The sequence below is a fragment of the Chiloscyllium plagiosum genome, unplaced genomic scaffold (assembly GCF_037043375.1).
Source record: "Chiloscyllium plagiosum isolate Xiang-an unplaced genomic scaffold, Cpla_swu_hap1 HiC_scaffold_21, whole genome shotgun sequence".
NCBI classification, from domain to species: Eukaryota; Metazoa; Chordata; class Chondrichthyes; order Orectolobiformes; family Hemiscylliidae; genus Chiloscyllium; species Chiloscyllium plagiosum.
Window position 1 is genome coordinate 87,919,282 of NW_028270159.1, and position 18,377 is coordinate 87,937,658.

Consider the following 18,377-nt stretch of genomic DNA (forward strand, 5'->3'; position numbering starts at 1 on the left):
CTGGAACTGCCAGTGGGCTTAAAGTGAGAATTGCCCTTTGCTGATCATTGCTCCTTATTCGGTTGGTGAGACGTAGATATTTCAGAATCTCCACACAAGTCATCCCGGTCCTCTTTGTCTCCTTCCAAGCTCCTCCCCACATGGCATGGGGAGGGGAGAGGGAACAGAAGTCAGGCACCCCACCACCTGGGATGGCCTTTTTCTGTCCTGTTCCAGGCTTATTCTTCTGGATTGGGAGAAAGTGAGGGAGGGTGTGAGGGTGGCCCTGCTGTTAGTGCTTGTACAGGTGGGTGCCATGATGAGGACTCCTGAGTGAGTCAGTTTACAGTGTTATATCCACGTCGTGTTATTAGTGTGGAGGCTATTACATAAGTGACGGAGAAAATGAGGGAAGAAAGGTGCTGAATTCAATAGTGAGAGTGTTAGTGGCTGATGCTTATTTGGAGATAGAGCTTGAGCCTTGTTCGGGGGTAGGTGCTATAACAGACATACAGTGAGTGTGAGGAAGCAGACAGAATACATTGACACTTATTCTGGCAGAGCAGCGTAGATTATTGATGCTTCTGCTTTATTGTTGAACATTTATTCAGATCATCCCAGCGTCGAGATGAGCCTCGTCGAATGTCTTGTCCATGTCGATCAATAACGACACGGACCATGTCCCTCAGCTTTCACGGAATCAGTTTAGGTAGAGCTTACAAATAGCAAGGAGAAGCAAACACTGATGTTTTATGTATCTAAACCAAAACAGTAGCAGAAAATCTGAACATCATGTGCTCTGGAAATTACACATGCAAGTCTTGTGAATGCTGCAGTCTTATTGGATGGTCTCAAGTTGTATCTAAACTGTGTTAACTAAATGACTGCTCATGCTGTGAAAAATAAATTCCATAAGTGTATATAAGGTGGGTTGAAATGTATGTTGTGAACCAAATTGGAGAGCAGGTTATTTCGGAATTGATGTTGTGTGGTACAAAAGACTAATTACTAATCTTACTCTGAAGCAGCTTTTGAGGAATAGTGACTTTAATGAGGGGCATTTTACATGGCGTCCGCATGCACTTACGAATGTGTGAACATTCTGGTCAAATATCATGGAAGCCTGGAGGTTAGAGGGTCAAGCTCGCTCCAGTAAATTGGGAAAGTACAATATAACATTCACTGGGAGACAAGCAATGGTTGTTCGAGTCATAGAGTACTAGAGCACGGACACAGGTCCTTCAGCTCAAAGTGGTCCATTCTGAACAAAACGTCCACTCACACCAACCCATTTCACTGCCATTGCCCTGTATCCTTCTAATCCTTTCCTATCCATGTATTTGTCCAAATGCTTTTTAAGTGTTGTTAATGTATCCACCTCAACCACTTCCCCTGGCAGCTCATTCCATATGCATACCAAGATGTGTGTAAAGATCATTGCTCGTCAGTTTCCCTTTTATTCTTACCTCCTGACCTTAAACTGATGCCCTCTAGTCCGTGATTGCTGCCCAACCCTGGGAAGAAAGTACTGGGTGCATTCACTCCATCCATGCCTCATGTGACCTTTTAAGCGTCCATAAGATCCCCCTCAGTCTCATATACTCTAAAGTAAAAAGTTCTAGCTTGTCCAACCTCTCCCCATAACGCAGACCATTAAGATCTTGGCAACATCCTTGTAAATTTCCTCTGCACTCTTTCTTGTGTACTAACATCCTTCCTATAGCAAAGTGAACAAAACTGATCATGACGCTTCAAATAATGCCATACCAGCGTCCTGTATAACTGCAACGTAACTCCTTAACTTCAATACTCAGTGCTCTGACTGATGAAGGCCAGTGTATTAAAGCCTTCTTCACTGCCCTGTCTACCTGTGAATCAACTTTCAGAGCACCGTGCACCTGAACTCCAAGGTCCCTCTGCTCCACTACATTCCTGAAGGCCCCACCATTCACCATGAAACTCCAACCTTAACTCGACTTTCTAAACAGCAAGTACTTACACCGATCTGTATTAAACTGCTTTTTCCATTTCTCAGTCCACTTCTCCAGCTGATCAAGGTACTGCTGAAATTTCTGAAATTCCTGACAACCTTCCCCAATCTCCATAATGCTGCCTATTTTAGTGTCGTCATCAAACTTGCAAATCATGACTGCGCATTCTCATCTGGATCATAGATGTATGTAATATGTTTATATATATATATATATATATATATATATATATATATATATATATATATATATACATACACACACATATTACATACATCTATGACCTAGATGAGAGAATATAAATATAATATACATACATATAAATAGAAATAAACAATGTCCCCAGCACCAACCCCTGAGGTATTCCACTATTCACAGGCCTCCAGTCCGACAAGCATATTTCCTATATTACCCTCTGCTTCCTACCACCAAGCCAATTGTGTATCTAATATACCAGTTCCCCCGGATTCCAGGCGATCAAACATTCCAGAGTAGCTGATCTTCTGCAACCATATCAAAGGCTTTACTTAAATCTATATAGGCTATGTATACCATTCTGCCCTCATCACTGTTCCTCGTCACTTTATCAAAGCACTGTAACAAGGTTGAGATCCATGATCTCTCTTGCACAAAAGCCTTGCTGACGGCTGCTAATCAAACCCTGTCTTTCAAGTGCATTGACAGAGGAACCACGATTGTCCAAATATCAATTATCCGAAATTTAGATTATCCAAAGAGGACCTCAAGGTCTTGATAGAAACATTGTGTCTTTCAACCCTGATTGGTTCTTTTGTTTGCAGGTAAAATGATTTTTTAAAACAACTTGTCTTACTAAAATGCTGCCAAGTACAGTCCAGACACCGTCTCCAAAAGACTGATCTCCCACCTTCTCTCTCTCTCTCCCACCCCACACTTTCCCTGGAGTTCTACACAGAGGTTTACCCGAAACCCCCTTCCCCAGATAACTGGGCCAACATCATCCTGTACACAGCAAAGGTGGAACTTTTCAAAACGCGCGCGCGTGTGTGTGTGTGCTATTTGAAGACTTACCCCACAAAGACAGCAGCAACAGCAGTCCTGTTGATGTACAGTCGCCTGCCCTGGGGGAGGCGGATGGGGGCGCGGACGGGAGTTCGAAGGTGAGTGGGGATGGTTGGGGGTGTGGGGTTTGGGAGTGCAGGATTGGGGGCGCAGGGTTAGAGGTGTGCGGGGATGTGGATGATGGGTGGGGATGGTTGGGTGACCGATGTTGGTGTTTAGATTAGATTAGATTAGATTACTTACAGTGTGGAAACAGGCCCTTCGGCCCAACAAGTCCACACCGCCCCACCGAAGCGCAACCAACCCATACCCGACATTTACCCCTTACCTAACACTACGGGCAATTTAGCATGGCCAATTCACCTGACCTGCACATCTTTGGACTGTGGGAGGAAACCGGAGCACCCGGAGGAAACCCACGCAGACACGGGGAGAACGTGCAAACTCCACACAGTCAGTCGCCTGAGGCGGGAATTGAACCCGGGTCTCCGGCGCTGTGAGGCAGCAGTGCTAACCACTGTGCCACCGTGCCGCCACCGTGTTGCAGGGTTAGGAACGGGCATGGGCAGACGGGTGTGGCGTTGGACAGGGTTATGGGCTGATGGGGAGCAGGATTGGTGTGGGAGCAGTCAGGGTTGGGGCGGGCGTGGGCAGGCGGTGGCACGGAGTGGGAGGGGATTAGGATGTGGGCGGGCGGGTGGGGCTGTGGAATCAGGCGGTTTGGGGGTGCGTGGCGGCAGACAGGGGCGTGGGGTGGGCGTGGACAGGGTTCGGGGTGGGCGGGGCACATATGGGGCAAGGTGGGAGTGGCCAGGGCGGGGTGGGAGCAGACGTGGCGTGGGGTCTCGCGCGCCGATTGCTTTTGCCTTGTCTTCTGAACGGGGAGCAGACTTCACAGAAAACTCCAAGCCCCAAAGTAGATCAATTAACCAAATAATCAATTATCTGAATGAAATAGTGCTCCGTCCATCTCAATTGGATAATCGAGGTTACTCTGTATATCTTATCTCAGAATCTTCTCAAATAATTACCTAGTACAGATGTTAATTCTACAAGTTTATTGCTCCCAGGTTTATCTTTGTAGTCCTCTTTGAATAAGGGCAGAGCATTCGCTATCCTCCATTCCACCGGGACCTCACCAGTTGGGCAGCGAAGTTGGAAAGTACCAACCAGGGCTCCCGTAATTTCTTCTCTGTCCTCCTGCAGAGTTCCTGAATAGATCTGGACTGGATCAGGAGATTTATAGAAGTACTGCCAAGTCGGAAAATGCATCTCTTTCTTGAACTTAAAAACACCAAAGAGTGAGCAAGTGACTTAATGGTGGTAAACGTAACAAATTAACGATTATATTAATCATAGGAAGCGACTGCAGAAGAATTCCAGAAATTGTGGAAACCTGAGAATTCTCAGAAATTGATGATCCAGAATAGGAGGGCCATGAAACTGAAAAGGAAATCTAAAAGCGAACATGCATGCTAACAAACAGGAACACAAAGACTGCATCAATCTACTATTTATATTTCAAAGGAAACAAAATAGAAGCAATGTCAAATGTGGAAATTTGTAATCGGGAGAGTAGAGTTTATTGTGGAGAACAAGGAAATGGCCAAGAAAATAACCAGTTACTTTGTATCTGTCTTCATGGAGGAGGATCCAGAAAATCACCCAGAAAACCAAGTGATCGGATGGAGCTTATGGAACTAAAGACATAAAGTCAATTTATATCAGTGACAGGGTAGTACTTGACAATGTAACTAAATTGAGCTTTGCTAAGTCTGACAAAACAGATTTACTTTGCATCAAAATGGCAGAAATAAGGCACCAATATAAGTATTAAATATATTCCAAGCATATTAGATGAATGGAAGGGTTCCAAGCAAATATTTGTGATTCGGAGGAGTTGTTGTTGGATTGGGGTCGACAAAGTTAAAAATCACACAACTCTAGGTTATAGTCCAACAAGTTTAATTGGAGGCACAAGCTTTCAAAGTGCACAGCCACCTGATGAAGAAGCAGCACTTCGAAACTTAGTACGAGCGAATAAACCTTTTGGACTGTAAGCTGGTTTTGTGTGATTTTTAACTTTATCGTTTATGGTTGTCATAAATGATGGAGATGAGAGCGTGGAGGAAAGAGTTGGCCGGGTGGTTGGCAGTGAGGAGGAAGGCCTTTTGTTGCAGGAAGATACAAATGGAATGGTCAGAAGTGCAGATCGATGGCAGATGGAATGCAACCCTGATAAATATGAGTTGATGCACTTTGGAAACAGGAACCAGGCAGGGGAGGACTCAATGAATGGCAGCACACTAGGAATCTCAGACCGTGCTTTTCCTCACATGCCTGAATGTAACTGGACAGGTTAATAGTCGAGATAAAAAGGCTTAGAAGTCGTAGACATAGATTATAAGAGTTATACAGTGGCTTGTTTCGGGCAAGATGGTATGCAGTGTGCAGTTCTGGATACCACATCATGAAAGGATGTCATTACACTGAGAGGGTGGGGTTTGGTGGGGATTCACCAGGATGTTCCCTGGGAACGACCATATCAGCTATGGAGATACGCTGGGTAAACTCGGGTTGTTTACTTTGGAGCGGAGGAGGCTGAGGCGACGTGATTCAGAAGGATAAGGTTACGAGGGGCATGGACAGAGTGGATAGACAGCAGCTGTTCCTTTTAGTCAAGAACAAGGGAACAAGTGAACTGCTTGAGGTTTACAGAGAATTTAAAGATATTTTGTCACCCAGAGGATGTTGGGGTCCAGAAGAAAGAGAATGGTTGTTACGGGTAACTCCACAACAATTACAAAGTACTTGGACGAGTATTTGCAGTGTCGTAACAAGCCTGGTACTGGGCCTCATGTCAGAAAGTGGAACTAATGTAGATCGTGCTCTTTTTGGACAATACAGAGTCTGTGTTTCTGTGATTGTATGATTGTGGAATGCTCATCATTAAACTGTTTAAGACAGGAATTGATGCTTTTCTGCAGAGTATATCAATGAGAGTTGTACAGTGAACTGTAATAGCTTCTAAGGATATGCCAATGTGAAAGGTAAGATAAAGCAATTGTGGCCTAGTACAGTCTGAAACCAGAGAACGGAGAATGGAGATCAGGGAAATGGCAGAACTATGTAGCAACTACTTCATTCTGTCTTCACAGAAGATTACAAAGCAAAAAAAAAAATCCCAGCAATACCATGAAACGTTAGTCTGGTGAGAAAAAGAGAATAGAATGAAATTGGCAACTAAACCGTTCTAGAGAAAGTATTGAAACTGAACATAATGGGCATAGACAAAGTCAACATAGATTTATGAAATGGGAATCATATTTGAGAAAGTGCATTTTAGCAAAACTATGGAGAAGCTATCAATGTATTACGATTGGATTTTCAGAAAGATTTTTGATAAAGCCTATTGTGCAAATTTGAATCCTCTGGGACTCGGGCTAATATATGGCCATGGTTTTAGAATGGGAGAGCTGGCAGTAAACAGCGAGTAGGAATAAAACAGTTTTTTTTTAAATGGAAGGCTTGGAGGATATAGCAAGGATTAGGTTTTGGGACCCAGCTATTCCCAATACACAAAATATCTTTCGTTGAGGGGCTCAAATGCAATATTCCTAGGTCTGCTGATGGCATTAAACGATGTTGTATTGTGAGTGGGTGAACAGGATGTAAAAAAAGGTCCAACTCGATTGAGACAACTGGAGCGACTGGGAAAAAGTGAGGACTGCCGATGCTGGACATCAGAGCTGAAAAATGTCTTGCTGGAAAAGCGCAGCAAGTCAGGCAGCATCCATTGAGCAGGATAATCGACGTTTCAGGAATCAGCCCGTCTTCAGGGCTTATTCCCAAAACTACGATTCTCCTGCTCCTTGGATACTGCCTTACCTGCTGCGCTTTTCCAGCAACACATTTTGCAACTGGAGTGACTGGGCAACTATGTGGCCGATGGAGAGCAATGGGGGTGGGTGGGGAGATGTGATTTTGTGCACTTTGTTGGGAACAATAGAATGCCAGCCTATCAATTCAAAATGGATTGATTGAAAAATGTTGATCTATAAAGGAACTTAAGCTGCATTTTTGTTTCCTTCTGCGCAGACCTGTGAATACCATGCAGGGCTGTGAGTTCTAAAACCAGAAGTCAATACTGGGAATGGCACTGACACACTGACCAGTGTGCATAGACCCACCAAATGGGTAACTGTAACATTGAAAAGGATTTGGATCTTCTTGTACACCAGTCACTGAAAGCAATATTGCAGGAATAGAAAGTATTTTGGAAGAAAAATGATGCGTTGACCTTCATTTCAGGCGTATTTGAGTACAGCAGTACGGGTGTCTTACTGCAGCTGTGCAGGCCCTCGGTGAGACCCTATCTCGATCATTATTGTGTGCAGTTTTGATCTCCTTACCTAATAAAGTACAACCCCGACAATAAAGGACAAATCTGACAACATGATTTTCTACAACACGGTGTTCCACTGGAATATAACTACAGTGTTATTGGAGAAAAACCTGGAATGATATCTGATCCTCTATCTTCACACCATAATCCTGCTCTCTGTCTATCCCTTTAATTTCCAGAAATCCTCATTTACATTCAGTGTCTTGGATTCCACAGCCTTATGTGCGAAAGAATTCACCAGGTTCACCAGTCTCTGAGTGAAGATATTTATTCTCATCTCAATGCAGAGTTGGCCTGTCTGTACCTAATGTTGTGGACCCTTGTTTTTTGACGTCCCAGTCAGGGGAATTATCATCCCTGCTTCCAATCTGTCTCACCCTGTCAGAATTTTAAATATTTCACTGAGATCACCACTCATTTTCCGAAACCCCATGGAATACAGGCACAATCGTCCCAAACTCTGCTCCCACAACAAGCCTGTCTTCCCAGAGATCAGTCTGGTCATCCTTCACTGCTCTCCCTCAATGTCAGATTTGTCCTTTATTGGTAATTGGACAGATTGTAGTTATTCCCCTCTTCAGGGATTGGATATAGTTGAGTAATGTTCCACATTGCCAGGGAGTTGTCAGAGTTGGAGCTGGAATGAAACAGCTTCACCAGGGACACGGCTTGTTGTGCAGCACAAGTCTTCGGTCCTATTGCAGGAATGGGGTCAGGACCCATTGCCTTTGTCGTATCTACGGTGTTTAGCTGTTTCTTCATGTCACGTGCAGCGAATCGAATCGATTAAAGACTGGCATCTGTGATTCTGTGGGCATCATGATGAGGGTGAGGTGGAACATCCACTCAACACTTCTGGCTGAGGATGGTGCAGACATGACATCCTTATCTTTTACACTGATGTATAGGATTGTTCCATTATTTAGGATGGAGGTACTTGTGGAGTCCTCTCCTCCAGTAAGTGGTTTAATAGTCCATTGACATTTATAATTGGATGTTGCAGGAATGCAAAGCTTAGATCTGATCCGTTGGTCTTGAGATAATTTTGCCCTCTCCATCAGATGTTAGTCCTGCTATTTGGAATGTAACCGGTCAAGTACCACAGCTTTAATGGTTTGTCATCAGGTTTAGGTACACATGGTTCTGACTCTGGCATGTTCACCCACGCTCCTTACTGAACCTTGGATCAGCTTGATGGTAGATTGAGAGATTATCCCAGGGAAAAAGTTACAGAATGTGATTAAACACAATTCTGCTGCTGCTGCTGTGATTTACATCATCGCATAAATGCCCAGTTTGAGCTGCAATATCTGTAATTCAATTCTACTGACTGTTTCCCAATTCACACCGAGACCCATTCACCCATCAGCACTGTACTCAGTGATCTACCCTGGTGTCTGCTGTGGTAACATTTCCATTTTCATATTCTCATTATGTTAGGATTTCTCCATGGTGTCACACCTCCAATTTGTTACATTTCTTAAACTCTTTAACATATTCATCTAAATCTTTTCCATTCCCGCAATGATATCTTCTATATTTAAAATGGATGTGTATCCCTCTGTTTCTCTCCCTGACCATGATGAAGAGCTCTGCAGTGCCTGTGATGCAGCCTTATGCACCTTCAGAGCCAATGAATCTGTGCACCTGGTGTTATTGTTCAATTCCCTGGTACACAGCGCTCGGTATTGGACTGGGCTTTTGAGCACCTTTGACAGACATCTGTGGAACTTGTTCAATAACAGATGTAACTGAAGAAAGTAAGCAGGTCTGGCAGCGTTTTGTGGAATGAAAGCAGAGTTCATCTTTCGGGTCCAGTGGCCCATCTACAAAGCTTCCAGTTTCTCCAGAAATATTTGTGTTTTTATTTCCAGTCTCCATAATTGTTCGTTTATTTGAAAATTTTGTGCTGTGCCTATTCAAACCTGGAGAAACTCAGCATGTCTGGCAGAATCTGCAGAGGTAGAGAAACCGAGTTAGTTTATCAAGTCCAGTGTGACACTTCTTCAGAACGGAAAAGGATTGGAAAATGGGATTTTAATCCCTTGACAGAGGTGGGCGAGCGGGTGGTAAAAGATAAATGGGCTTTTAGCAGTGGTGATTAGATTAGATTAATCCCCAACAAGTCCATACCGACCCTCTGAAAAGTAACCCACCCAGACCCATTTCCCTCTGACCAATGGATCTAACACTATGGGCACTTCAGCAGGGCCAATTCACCTGCCCTGCACATCTTTGGACTGTGGGAGGAAACCGGAGCACCCGGAGGAAACCCACGCAGACACGGGGAGAACATGCAAACTCCACACACACAGTCGCCCGAGACTGGAAATAAGCCCGCGTCCTTGGCACTGTGAGGCAGCAGTGCTAACCACTCAGCCACCATGTCGGCCTCCAACTGTGTGGAGACTGTTTTGAAACAGTACAAGTGACTGGGGGTGCAGTTGGTGCGGCAGCACGGGAGATAGGTCAGTCACAGCATAAGGCCCTGTCCACCGTAGTTCGGGGATTCCTGGTTTGAAGGAAAAGTGCTCACGTCAGAGGCCGCCCACTGGAAAGTGGCATCATCAAGCAGAAACATCAGAGACGGAGAAACTGCGAGAAAGGAGTCAGCCTCCGCTGATCGTGTATTCAGCAACATGCAGAAGTTCCCGCTGAGTGATTGAAACGAACCAGACATTAAATGGAGAAGCTCTGTCTCACATCTGATCTGAAGTGTGATGTGGATAGAGACCCTGAGGAAGGTCAGTGGGTATACATGAGCAGACATTCAAGCAGATATTCCATATGTTCAGCAATTATTTTGTTTCTGTTCAAAAAGTGCTTGATAATGAGATGAACCACCCATGGTTGACTAAAGCTCTCAAGGATACCATTCAATCACAAATTGATGAGCATTGATATCGTGCCAGATTTAGGATGGTTATTTCAGGGACTACTGGCAGATGCTAAGCATGAATTTCAGCTGTGCTTCCTGAATTACTCACAGCAACTCCTGCCATTGTTGCTCCATCCTCTTCCCTGCTCGTCTCCCCTTCCTGATTTCAGGTTCTCCCTTTCCAATTGCAGAGCACATTCTCTCACATTATGGTCCCTACCCACTTCACCTGAAGCTCTTTGATCCAGTCTACCTTCCCTGAACTATCTTCAAGCTGCGTTTTGTGCTGCCACTTTGCCTCTGGTCTCAATGTGGCTAGGCCTCTCCATTCATGCTGTTTTACATCTCCCACTCACATCTCATTCTGGAAAGTTTCCTTCTTGGAGTAAACCTTATTGAAAACACCTCTCCTCCTTTGCCCTGAATTCACATTGAGATCCAAAATCCAAAATAATATATTCAGCCTTCATTTCACTCTGCTAAAGGTAACTGCATGCTGACCGTGTGGTATAAGAATTCCCTTTGTTACATAGATCTGGCCAGAGATACGTTTTCACTGTAGAAACCATCACCCCCTTTAGACAAAGGAATTTATGTGTTTGACTTCTTTTTCGAACTAGTAAGAGTTTCCTGCTGCCTTAGTATTATAACATGGAGAAAAACAAATCACAGTATGAGGTTTGGGCTGAGTGTTGTTTACCTGTCATTTTTAATATTATTTCGAATTTGCAGTGCTTATCTTTAAATGTTTGTTCTTGAAGTTAGTATCAGATGGAGTGTCGGAGGTTGAGGGGTGACATTATAGAAGCTTATAAAGTCTTGAGAGGTATGGGTAGTGTGAATAGACAAGGTATTTTCTCATAGGAAAGGGAAGTTCATACATGGAGGACATAGCTTTAAGGTGAAAGGGGGAAGATTTAAAATGGACAAAAGGGCAGGGCTTTCATGCAGAAGTTGGTGTGTATATGGAATGAGCTTCCAGAGGGAGAATGGCAGATACAAGTACAATTGTAAAATTTCAAAGATATTTTAACAAACATACGAATGGGAAACATTTAGAGGCATATAGGACAAGTGCAAGCAGATGGGGCTAACTTAGTTTGAAAAACCTGGCGAGCATGGGCACGTTGGATCAAAGGGTCTATTTGCGCTATTTGACGCCAAATGAACTTTGTGGTGAATGAAACTTTTGAAAAGCCGATGTGCATGCTGGAATGGATAGGGATAGAGGAAGCTGATGTGCTGAAAATTTTGTCAAAAATTAAGATTGACTAGTCGCCAGGCCCGAACCGGATTTATCCTCGGCTTCTTTGGGAAACGAGAAATGCAATTGCTTCGCCACTTGCTTCAGATTTTTTCATCCTCGCTCTCCACTGGAGTCGTACCTGAGGACTGGAGAGAGGCAAATGTAATTCCTCTCTTCAAGAAAGGAAATAGGGAAATCCCGGCAATTATGGACCAGTAAGTCTCACGTCTGTCGTCTGCAAGGTGTTGGAAAGCATTCAGAGGGATAGGATTTATGACAATCTGGAAGGGCATGGCTTGATTAAATGCAGGCAACATGGCTTTGTGAGGGGCAGGTCATGCCTCACAAACCTTATCGAGTTCTTTGAGGATTTGACTAGAAACGTTGATGAGGGTCGAGCTGTGGATGTGATGTATATGGACTTCAGCAAGGCATTTGATAAGGTTCCCCATGTTGGCTCATTCAGAAGGTCAGGAGGAATGGGATACAGGGGAACTTAGCTGTCTGGCTACAGAATTGGCTGGCCAACAGAAGACAGCGAGTGGTAGTAGAAGGAAAATATTCTGCCTGGAGGTCAGTGGTGAGTGGTGTTCCACAGAGCTCTGTCCTTGGGCCTCAACTGCTTGTAATTTTTGTTAATGACTTGGATGAGGGGATTGAAGGATGGGTCAGCAAGTTTGCAGACGACACAAAGGTTGAAGGTGTCGTTGACAGTATAAAGGGCTGTTGTAGGCTGCAGCTGGACATTGACAGGATGCAGAGAGGGGCTTGAGAGGTGGCAGATGGAGTTCAACCTGGATAAGTGCGAAGTGATGCATTTTGGAAGGTCGGATTTGAAAGCTGAATACAGGATTAAGGATAGGATTCTTGGCAGTGTGGAGGAACAGAGGGATCTTGGTGTGTAGATACATAGATCCCATAAAATGGCCACCCAAGTGGACAGTGTTGTTAAGAAAGCATGTGGTGTTTTGGTTTTCATTAACGGGGGATTGAGTTTAAGAGTCGTGAGATCTTGTTGCAGCTCTATAAAACATTGGTTAGACCGCACTTGGAATACTGTGTCCAGTTCTGGTCGCCCTATTATCGGAAAGATGTGGATGCTTTGGAGAGGGTTCAGAAGAGGTTTACCAGGATGCTGCCTGGACTGGAGGGCTTATCTTATGAAGTGAGGTTGACTGAGCTCGGACTTTTTTCATTGGAGAAAAGGAGGAGGAGAGGGGACCTAATTGAGGTATACAAGATAATGGGTGGCATAGATAGAATCGATAGCGAGAGACTGTTTCTCAGGGCAGAAATGGCTAACACGAGGGGTCATAGTTTTAAGCTGGTTGGATGAAAGTATAGAGGGGATATCAGAGGCGGGTTCTTTACACAGAGAGTTGTGAGAGCATGGAATGCGTTGCCAGCAGCAGTTGTGGAAGCAAGGTCATTGGGGACATTTAAGAGACTGCTGGACATGCATATGGTTACAGAAATTTGAGGGTCCATACATGAGGATCAATGGTCGGCGCAACAGGCTGAAGGGCCTGTTCTGTGCTGTACTGTTCTATGTTCTATGTATGAATCTAGAAAGCGAAGAAAAATGAAGTAAAGATATAATGTAAGTAAATTAGCAACAAATATAAAAACAAGCTTCACAAGCTTTTCCGTGTATATATATATATAAAACCTTTCAAGATGGGTGTTTGACCTTAGTTAGAAATTAAGTCAGAAGAGTATATTGAGGACACTTGGAGGGCGTGTCTGGGGAACTGGCTGCAGGGAACAGATAATTTACACCCGCATTTTACATCATTCCTCACAGAGACTGTAAGTATTGCAATGATATAAACAAAATTGCAATAGGAGGGAAGCTCTTGAACTGTCTCCAAACAATGAACAAGGATTTTAACAAACAGATAAGAGTTAGGGTCGACAGGTCAGCAATAATTCATATCTAGTTTTAAAAGAAGTGGTTACAGAGTGACGAGTGGTACTGTGTGAAATATTCCATACGTCACTGGATTACAGGAGTTTTCCATCGAAATTGGAGACCCTCCAATGTGGCGCCTGCCTTCAAGAAAGGACTGAGACAGAAAGCAGGAACCATTTAGCCTATCCATTATTGCTGAGAATCTGCGAGAGTCTGTTATTAAGGAAGGAATTGCAGGGCATTTAGAAAAGCTTCACGCAGAGTCAGCATGGTCTTGTGAAAGTGAAACTAGAGTTTGCCTTGCAAAATCATGTCAGGTTTTTTTTTCTAGAGATCTCTGAGAATGTAACAAGGGGATACGATAAAGGGAACAAGTAGACACGAGGCTTTCCAGAGATTTTCAACAAGGTATCACAAAATTAAGGTCCTTATACAAGACAGCTGCTCATAGTATGATGAATAATGTATTAGCATGGGATGACGGTTGGCTAACACATAGAAATCGGAGAGTCAGGATTAATGGATGTTTATGATAAAATGTACTGGAGTAAAAAATAACTGGAGTATACAAATATCAGTCCGATGGCCAGAGTTATTCACAATCTATACTGATAGCCTGACGGGGCGAGCTGAGTGCAATATACATACGAGTTTGTGGATGACACCAGTAACCAAAAGACAGGTTGTTATTTAATTAAGAGGACTCTCAAAGCGGAGCAGTAAAAAAGGGTTTGGAGTGTTCCTGTGTATGAAACATAACGTCAGCATGCTGATGCAGCAAGTAACTAGGTTGGTACATTAGGCGGGTTCCTGGGATGGAAGGGTTGAATTATTGAGCACATCTAAAATGGTAAGGCGATTATTCATTGTGGTTGAAATGAATGAGGATGATATTACTGAAATGTACAAGATACAGAGGGGTCTTGGAAAAGTAGATGTGCTTTCATACCTGGGCAGAGTCTCGAACTCTGGGACATGGAAACAGAATAGGAGGTATTGATTTCATTCTGAGATGCAAAAAAAGAAGTATTCTTTCAGAAGGTAGTGACTGTCTGGAATTCCCTAACCCAGAGAGTTGTGCAGGATGGATCACTGACTGTATTTACATACGAGGCGGATTGTTTTTTGCCACATCAGCAAGTTAAGGGATACAAGGTGTTAGCAGGAAAGTGGAGTTGAGCCGTGGAGTAGATCAGCCATGTACCAATTGAATGTCAGTGCTGGCTTGAGAGGCTGAACAGCCTGCTCCTGTTCCTATTTCATAAGTTCTCATGTCTGCTTTTGGAAAGTCACTGGTTATTTTCCTGGAAGTTGTGTTGTACAATGTTGCATTCAGGAAGAGCAGCGGATTTGTTTAAGTTAACCCTGGGTGGGGTATGAGGGCTGTATTCACAGTGAATCTGGGTTTGTAACATGACCCACATCTCGAGCGAGAAGTTACAGAGAAGGGAAGCCTGAATAGAGGAATTGGGGGTGGGGGGTTAACTCCAGCCTGAGCCTGGATTTTCTAAGGACATTTCCCAAACTACACCTAACCATCGGAGTGGCCTAAATCCTCCCCTGTGTAGCAGGTCTGAAGGGAACATGGAACATAGGGCTGAAGGACACGAGAGGGCCATTCGGCCCTTTGACTCTACTCCACAATTAAATAAGGTCATGGCTCATTGCTTTAGAATACTTATAATGTGGAAACAGGCCATTCGGCCCAACAAGTCCACACCGACCCGCCGAAGTGCAACCCACCCAGACCCATTCCCATACGTTTACCCCTGCACCTAACTCTACAGGCAATTTAGCATGGCCAATTCACCTAATCTGCACATTTTTGGAGTGTGGGAGGAAACCGGAGCTCCCGGAGGAAATCCACGCAGACACGAGGATAATGTGCAAACTCCACACAGTCAGTCGCCTGAGGCGCGAATTGAACCCGGGTTTCTGGCGCTATGAGGCAGCAGTGCTAACCACCGTGCCACCCATCTCATTGTGGTCCAACTTGCACTTTTCTCTCCATGCAATATTATCCCTGATTCACTCGTCTGTAGAAATTCAAGCGAACCAGCCTTGATATAATATAAAGATTCTGCCCTTCCAAACTTCTGGGAAAGAGTATTTCCACTTGAATGAAATCCCACTTTGTGAATTTCTCCTGGTTCCGGTTCTGACTGAGATTGGAGGATGTTGCTGTTTCCTTTTCTAGTCGCACTCCTCCACTGCTCACAACAAATTTTAAATGTAACCAGGTTGGTGATATAGCCAATGATAAAGGTCTCAGACTGGGTCAGGTTCAGTGATAGGAACAATTCCGGCAATATGTTTTAGTCAGAACAAGTAACAAATAGAGCTAACGAAGGAGCATGGTGGATCTGTGGTTCGCACTGCTGCTTCACATCACCAAGGAGCCAGGTTCAATTCCATGTGTCTGTGTGGCTTTCCTCCCATTGCTCCAATTTCCTCCCGCTGTCCAAAGATGTGCAGCTTAGAGTGGATTGGCCATGCTAATTCTCCCAAATTGCCCAGGGATGTGTGGGTTAGGTGGGTTAGTCATGGGACTGCAGGATTACATGGATTGGGTAGGGAAGGGCAGGTCTGGATGGGATGCTGTTCGGTGGTCGGTGTCGACTCGATGGGCAGAATGTCCTGCTTCCACAGTGTCGAGGTTGTCTGACAATGGCAACAAGGTTGGACTATGCAAACACACAGTGGTTATCGACCTGCTCCACTCTCCTCATAGTCTTGTATCTATCAATAAGATCACCTCTCATTCCAAGAGTAACCTGTTAAAGCCTCCATAATATAAGCCCTTCATCCGTGGAATACGTGAATCGAAACATCTCTGAACTGTTTCCTTTATATTTAATTATAATTATATCCTTTCTCCGGTAAGGTGACAAAAAAATCTTATACAGAGATGAGGTTAATTTTTGTTTTCTCAGTGTTGTGAGTCTTGGAACTCACTTCTCCGCAGAGCATTGGAGGCAGAGATATTGAATATTTTTTGAGGCACAGACAGAAGCTTATAAATAACAACAGAGTGAGAGATTATCAGGGAATGTGCAGGAATGTGCAGTGTGGGGGAAATGCTGACGGTGGTACAAAATCACACTGCTCCAGAACATCCAGGAATATAATGCAAACCGAAATGATAACATAGGTAATTTTTAAAATGCTAACAGTGAGAGAATAGAGTTCCAAAGGATCATGGGGCTGCTCTGTCATTAGGGAGAGAGTGACCACTCGTAGTGGATTAAACTGAGAATCTGCACATCCCGGTGACAGGGTGAGGTTGAGAGAGCGTCCCCTTCATGGTAATCTCTGTCAGTGTGGGGAATTGAACCTGCGCTGTTGGCCTCCCTCCACATCACAAACCTGCAGGCCAGCCAACTGAATGGGAGACTGTGTAACTGTTCCAGACAGAAACATTAACAGACAAAGGGCAAGAAAAACTTTATAGCAAAGAAAAAGGTACAATTCAGATAACGGTCAAGATAACGGCTGAGGATAAAAACGTTCTCTGCTCGAAAATGTACTTTATAATGAGACAAGTATTTAGAAGTTGTCTTTGGCTGAATACAATAAGGTGAGACAAGTGAAGGAACTAGAATAACTAAATGTGATTGGATGTTGATAAACATAAAATAAGTATATATATATTGATTCGTCTGTGTAAAATGTGCTTATCATTACGTAGAAGCATAAAGCTGATGGAATATATTGTAAGGAGGGTCCATTCCCATGGGAATTGCCCTCAAACAGGCATTTCAAGTAAATCGGGGGGAAAGTGCCTCAAGTGTTGTCTGCTCAGTGACAGGAACTCAGGGCGTTGAATGACGGAAATTTCTTGTCACATAGAGCTGAGAAAGCCATCTGATCAGCCACGATCTTATTAAATGCTAAAGCACGTTTGAAGCAATGAATGGCCTTATGGTGGATTTGAACTGTATGTGATTTGGGAAGAGTGCATCTTTACTCATTCGCCTCTGTTACCTCCTGGGGCATTGACATTTTCTTGAAAATGCGAATTATTTGGAACATTACCTGGAGCATTCCAGATTTGGCCCCGTCCAGAATATTCTGTCACCATGTTGTAGTATTGCAAAGGCAACAGAGAGAGAGAGAGAGAGAGAGAGCGAGAGAGAGAGAGAGAGAGAGAGAGAGAGAGAGAGAGAGAGCGAGAGTGTGTGTGTGTGTGTGTGTGTGTGCGTGTGTGTGTGTGTGTGTGTGTGTGTGTGTGTGAGAGAGAGGATGAGGGGTGGAAAGATGTTGCATGCAGTAGTGAAAGAGGTGGAGCATAATCGTTGTTCAGGCAGTTCCGTAAGTGTGAGGGTGAGGAGACAAAATGGTGACCCTTATCCTGGCAGAGCAGGGAAGGTTAATGATCCTAGTAGTGTATTGCCGGACATTTCCTCAGCCAGGAGATACTGCACCGAGCTGGGCGGGGAGCTCAGACCATACTCGGTGGGTCTGGTGGTGCAGCCTCCTCTGGAATGAGAATGGTGTCCCTCTATACTAGCCCATTCACCAGGACTTCCATACACCTATTGAGAAAGCATGGTGTAATTATCCCTTATCTGCCCTGCTCGGGGTAAACTGCAGGGCAGCTCCACACTGAGAAAGCTTAACTGTGTTTCCATTGGCACAAGTATCAGGGTATGCGGGCCTTGGGAAGTACCTTCAGCCATGATGGATGGGAGAATCGGGCTGGCGTTGAATGAGAGGGACACCATGGGGTAGTTAATGAGGTGAGTCAGATAAGATAGCACCAGGAAACTAGGTCGGCCGCGTGCAGACAATCCCCCTGTCACACTTAATGAAAATGGCACTGAGACAAATTATTGTTCGATTTAGCCCAGTGAGTCGAAGACTCTGCTGATCCCACTCCCAGTTACAAAGCTGGAGAACAAATGCTCATCCAATATTTTCCATCA